The sequence below is a fragment of the Stegostoma tigrinum genome, unplaced genomic scaffold (genome assembly GCF_030684315.1).
Source record: "Stegostoma tigrinum isolate sSteTig4 unplaced genomic scaffold, sSteTig4.hap1 scaffold_537, whole genome shotgun sequence".
NCBI classification, from domain to species: Eukaryota; Metazoa; Chordata; class Chondrichthyes; order Orectolobiformes; family Stegostomatidae; genus Stegostoma; species Stegostoma tigrinum.
Window position 1 is genome coordinate 44,967 of NW_026728469.1, and position 5,805 is coordinate 50,771.

At 41.9% G+C, this 5,805-nt stretch overlaps 1 long non-coding RNA gene across 1 annotated transcript; it reads right to left on the minus strand.

The window, feature by feature from the left end:
* Positions 1 to 315: 315 nt before the first annotated feature.
* Positions 316 to 5,796, minus strand: LOC132208801 (uncharacterized). Its single transcript, XR_009444930.1, has 3 exons — positions 5,684 to 5,796; positions 4,106 to 4,220; positions 316 to 601 (listed from the first exon to the last, which is right to left on the minus strand). It is a non-coding gene; the product is annotated as an uncharacterized LOC132208801 (long non-coding RNA).
* Positions 5,797 to 5,805: the final 9 nt, after the last annotated feature.

Sequence of the window (5,805 nt, forward strand, 5' to 3'; positions counted from 1 at the left end):
GCCATTATTTGTTCAACCAGTTTCTCCATCAGCTGCCCCCCCCACCCCACAAATAGAGATTTCCTGCGTGGTGCCAAGGTACCTGCCTTGCTCTCTAGGATTATGACTGTCAATTGCCCCTGATACATGGTTCGTGGAGGTGAGCTCTCAACACAAATTGCTGATAGGAGGTTATATTTAGTGAAGCAGCGCTAATTAGATATGAAGTATACTCCCTCAGCCCAGAATTTGTCTTCTACTTCAAAAGAATGAAACAAAAGATTGCAATTTAAGTTTTTTAATTTAAAACAAATGTAAGAACATTGAAAACATTTATTGAACACTATTTTTAGAAACAAACTTAGACAAAGAACTCAGATGATTTTCTCTTCTATCTGTGGCTGGTATTGTTGGCATAGCCTCGATGTTGAACCATTTTAATTTTAAAGTGGTTATGTGTAAATGTCTAATTAGTGAATCCTATGTCGAGCACCAAGCGATTTACAGGAGGAGAAGGAAATAAAATACATACGACCTCTCAAAAATCAGGGCGGTGAGCTCTCTAACGCCCTTCCTCACCAGAGCTCATTGATTCACATTGGGAAGGAGGCTCGAACATTGCCTGTGGAAGAAAGGAATGCCAGAAATGTTAAAGTGCTTGTTGTTCCTGGTGTTAATTTATACATCGTGCAAATGTGAATTTGACAGAGACTCAAATACTGTTAAAAATTCCTGATATTTTGCTACTTTGAATGGATTTTTGTTTTGGATCCATTTGAAAAGTGAATATACATAACCAACACTGTTCTGCACGTGAGATGTGATTGCATGAAGATAAAAAGGTCAATGAATGAGTGTCAGATTAGGCTGTTAACCAATGAGACCCACTTGAAACAATGACAGGTCTGAGTAATGGAACATAAGCAGATAAACTAGGAACACAAGTGTATTTCAGTATTCATGTCTGAGGTGATCTGGTCCCCTGTGCATCTTTTAAATACCTTTTATCCCCAAAATGGTTTGCACTTTACAAATATATATTCTCTTACACACGCGCGCATCTCACAACATAACCATTCAAAATAAATTCATTATAAAGCTGAGCACTAATTAAAGTCTCAAACAAGTGCAATACCACTGGCAATAATAAACAATGCTGTTATTTCTTGCAGTTGCAGTCAGTTAAAAACATATCAATGGGTTTTTAATGCAGAATTAGTTAAAGCCTCTGGAAACAAAAGGTTGGCTGGAGACTTTAAAGACCGAGCCAAACAGGCCAGCTGAAGTACTCATCATCCCACCTAATGGTCTGGATAAATGGTTAGTTTGTTAGTTTTTTTTCCCCCTGAGATGGCTTGCACTTTACAGATATATCCTCTCATACACACACTCTCTCACTCTTACACTCTGACAGTTTCATTCAGTCTCACACTTACACACATTGTCTCACTCAGCCTGTTATAGTCACTCACACACACTCAGTCAGTCTGACTCACACTTCACGCAGCCTCACTCACACTCAGTTTCACTCACAAATATGGACTCATTCACACACATGGACTGACTCCCTTCCCTCACACTCTCAAACAGTCTTATTCACACTCAGTCTCACACAGTATCACAAGCACAATCTCAAGGGTGGCACGGTGTCTTAGTGGTTAGCACTGCAGCCTCACAGCGCCAGGGACCCGGGTTCGATTCCAGCCTCCGGTGAGTGTCTGTGTGGAGTTTGTACATTCTCCCCATGTCTGCGTGGGTTTCCTCTGGGTGCTCCGGTTTCCTCCCACAGTCCAAAGATGTGCAGGCGAGGTGCATCGGCCACGCTAAATTGCCGGTAGTGTTCGGGGGTGTGTGGGTTGTAGGGGGATGGGTCTGGGTGGGATGCTTCAAGGGGCAGTGTGGACTTGTGGGGTCAAAGGTCCTGTTTCCACAATGTAGGGAATCCAACCTAATCTCACACACTCTCACTCATACAGTATCACGCTGACTTTGCAGCTTCAGTCACACGCATACACAGTCTCACTCTGACTTTTTCACTCACACACATGGTGTCAGTCTCACACATACAGTCTCATTCTCACTTCACACAGTCTCATACACGTAGTTTGACTCCCTCCCACACAGACACTCACATTGTGTCACACGCACAAACTCAGGCTCAATAACACACATGCCCAATTTTGACTCTCACGCACCAACTCAGTCTCACTCACACAGGCTGTCTCTGATACCTTAGCCAGTCTCATTTGAGTGCACAGTCTCACCCACACAGAGACTCACTCACACAGAGTCTCACCTGCGCACAGTCTCACTCGCACGCAATCTCACCTGTACATAATCTCACTCGCACACAGTCTCACTCATAACGCTGTCTCACTCGCATGCAGTCTCACCCGTACATAGTCTCACCCTCACACGGTCTTCCTTGGAGGTTCAAACACACAGTATCACTCTGACTTCCCACGATTTCACTCTCACACACCTTGCCTCTCACATTCACATAGCCTCACTCATACACAATCTCACTCTGAGTTCACAGTCTCAATCACACATGGTCTTGTTCAAACTCACTCAATTACACATGCTCTCTCACTCATACATTCTCACACAATCTTATTCAGTCTGACTAATATTCAGTCTCACACTCAATCATACATTCTCAATTAATCTCACTGTGTCACTCAAACTCTCACTCACAGTCACACTCACATCGGATCACTCGCAGTCTCACTAACACAGTCTCACTCACACACAGTCTCCCTCAGTCTCTCTCACACACACACATTCTTATTCACACACATGGCCTCACTCTCACAAATGCACAGTCTCATTCACATACAAATTCCTACTCTTTCTCTCTCAGTCTCACTCTGACTCACTCACACACAGGCCCACTCACACACGGGCCCACTCAGACTCTCTCACTCACACACATGTTCTTAGTCACACACGTTTTCACTCTCACAAATGCATGGTCTCATTCACATACAAATTCCTACTCTCTCTCTCTCTCAGTCTCACTCTGACTCACTGACACACAGACTCACTCACTCACCCACAGACCCACTCACACACAGTCCCACTCAGACTCTCTCACTCACACATGTTCTTAGTCATACATATGGTCTCACTCTCACAAATGCACAGTTTCATTCACATACAAATCCCTGGTCTCTCTCTCTCAATCTAACTCTGACTCTCTCTCTCACAGTCTCACTCACACATATGGTCTCACTCACAGTCTCACTCTGACTTCGTACAGTCCCACTCTCTCACACCCACTCACACAAACTCTTAGCATCACTCACACAGTCTCACACTGACTGTCATTCAGTCTCACTCACATATACAGTCTTACTCTAACTTCACAGTCTCACTCTTACACACACTCACAGTCTCACTCACACATCGCTTACTCTGACTCTCACTCACACAGTCTCACTCATATGTCCCACTATGGCACAATAATTTTATGTTAAATTGTTGTAAAATTGAACATTAAGTAAAAACAGTTAAGGTCTGAAACAAGTGCAATATGACTGGCAGTAATAAACAACTCTATTATTTTTTGTAGTTACCCTTTGTTGAAGGCATGTCAATGGCATTCTGTCCAAATTAGTTTAAACCACTGGAGAAATAAAAATATTGAAGGCAGGAATGGAGTGCTGAAGAGTTTAAAGGCCAAACCAAACACTTCAGTTGAAGTATTCATCATCCTGCCATTGGCTGAACAAATGGCTGGTTTGCTTTTTAACCAAACAACCATTGAGGAACCCAGGCAAATTCAATCACAATTGGTCAACAAGATTGATAAGTAGAAGATTCTTTTTCTCATCCAACCAATTGATACATGACTGTGATGTTCATAGAAGACCGGTGGCAGGGTTCAATTCTCCAGCATTCCAGAAAAAATAGCTGATGTGCAAGATGTTTGAAAAGGACAAACAAGCACTGGACTCAAAAGTTAATGTTAAGCAATTGTCTGAAGTCAAGTCACTCTCTCCAAATTGTCCAATAATTTAAAGTAGAACACTGCCAAAGTAATTTATTCATATATTGCAGGGTTTTTGATACTGAGCAGAGATTTTAGATCCAACAGAGTCCCATGAAACATTATATTTCTTACAGCTAAAACTTGCATAGACATGAAGATCTTCTTTCAGTGAATCTCAGGATGAAGTCGTGACTCACTTCCTTGTTCATTGCATAATACAGGATGGCATCGGCCGGAAGTATGAGCACTGAAAAAGCAGAGGGAAAGCACATTATTATTCACACGTGTTTTCATCATATTGATTGTGCACAGATCCAACTGCTTCCTGGGTACGGAAATATCAATGGCTGGGAGGAACAGAACAAACGTACTGCAAGGATTCAGAACGTATTACAAAACACAAGAGAAAATCTTGGAGTTATACCAAATTAGGTAAACTCAATAACTGAAAACCATTGTATCTGAGACCCATTCTCAGGATGAGCATTGTTTGTCAAGACTAAAATCCATTTCAAACCTCTCACTGTCCGATGGCACATGCCTTCTTCATGACAGTTTGTACAATTCAGTGGCTTTATTGGGCCAGATATGAGGCTGTGAAGAGTCAGCATACAGTAGCCCAGGTAAAGATGTCAGATTTTCCTTACTACAGAACAATGCAAAACCCCAATTGATTCACGAATGACCCAGCAGCTACAAGGTCACTTCTGCTGATACCAGCATCAAACACAAAAAGGTGCAGTGTGTTCAACGTGAAAACACTGAGAAAAGCTATCCGCTCCTTCAGCATTGTGTTGGAATCTTGAAACTAACACCACTGAGGGCACCTAAATCAAACACGAGTTAGTGATCCAGTGAATGGCCATTTTCTGAGGGCTATGATGGATGCAGAATAAATTCCAGCTTTGTCAGTGAGACTTACATCCAGGGAACTGATTTTTCTTTTCTGTGAAATCTGACAGGGATAGCATGCTGCAAAGGCATTGGGACACTTCATTTTCATAATGCATTCTGCTTAACACAGCCTGGATGGCAAGTTTTAAACCACAGCAGAATTAAACCCATGAGACCTCGTTTCTACTTTTCACCAGGAAATGGTTGGGGGAGGGTTGCGACAGATTAGCAACTTGACAGCAGTGACCCCATCCATGTTTCTGGTCTCTCAGCCACGGGCCAAAAAGAGGGGAAGAACAGATTAATTTCAGCAACAGGAAACATTTATTTTGGAATAACCAGTTAAAATAAGAATGAACAAAGCAGAACAATGTGCTAACAATGCAAATAATTCAGGATTTAATGCCACACCCAAATCCTGATGTACATCCTTCGCTCAATATGGCTTTAGGTAGTTTTACAAAAGGGCTACTGGACTCCAAACACTAACCCTGACTTCTCTCTACAAGTGCTGCTACTGCTGCTGTGCTTTTCCAGCAGTTTCTGATTTCCAGCATTTGTGATTCTTTGTTCTGATTTGGCTTTAGGGCAATCTGATGAAATAATTTGCTTTTATTAGGTGCAGATATTAGTTGTTTATTGGCTTTACATTCCTCAGACTTGAATCCTGCTGAACATGCTTGGATATGTTCAATGATACAAATTTAGATATCTGCAGCTTTTTGGTGAAATCAAAAGAAAATATCAATTCCCTTGCAGTGGTTATGCTGTTCAGAAATAGATTTAACTTAAATTGAAGCAATTTCCACTGCTCACCTTTATTTGATTCAATGATCTGTGCTAGAGCAAATTGCTGAGGACGCTCGGGTTCAAATTTGAGCGCGGTGATGGCTTTGTTGAGAACTTCAGATACACGATCTTGATTAGTCACCTAATTA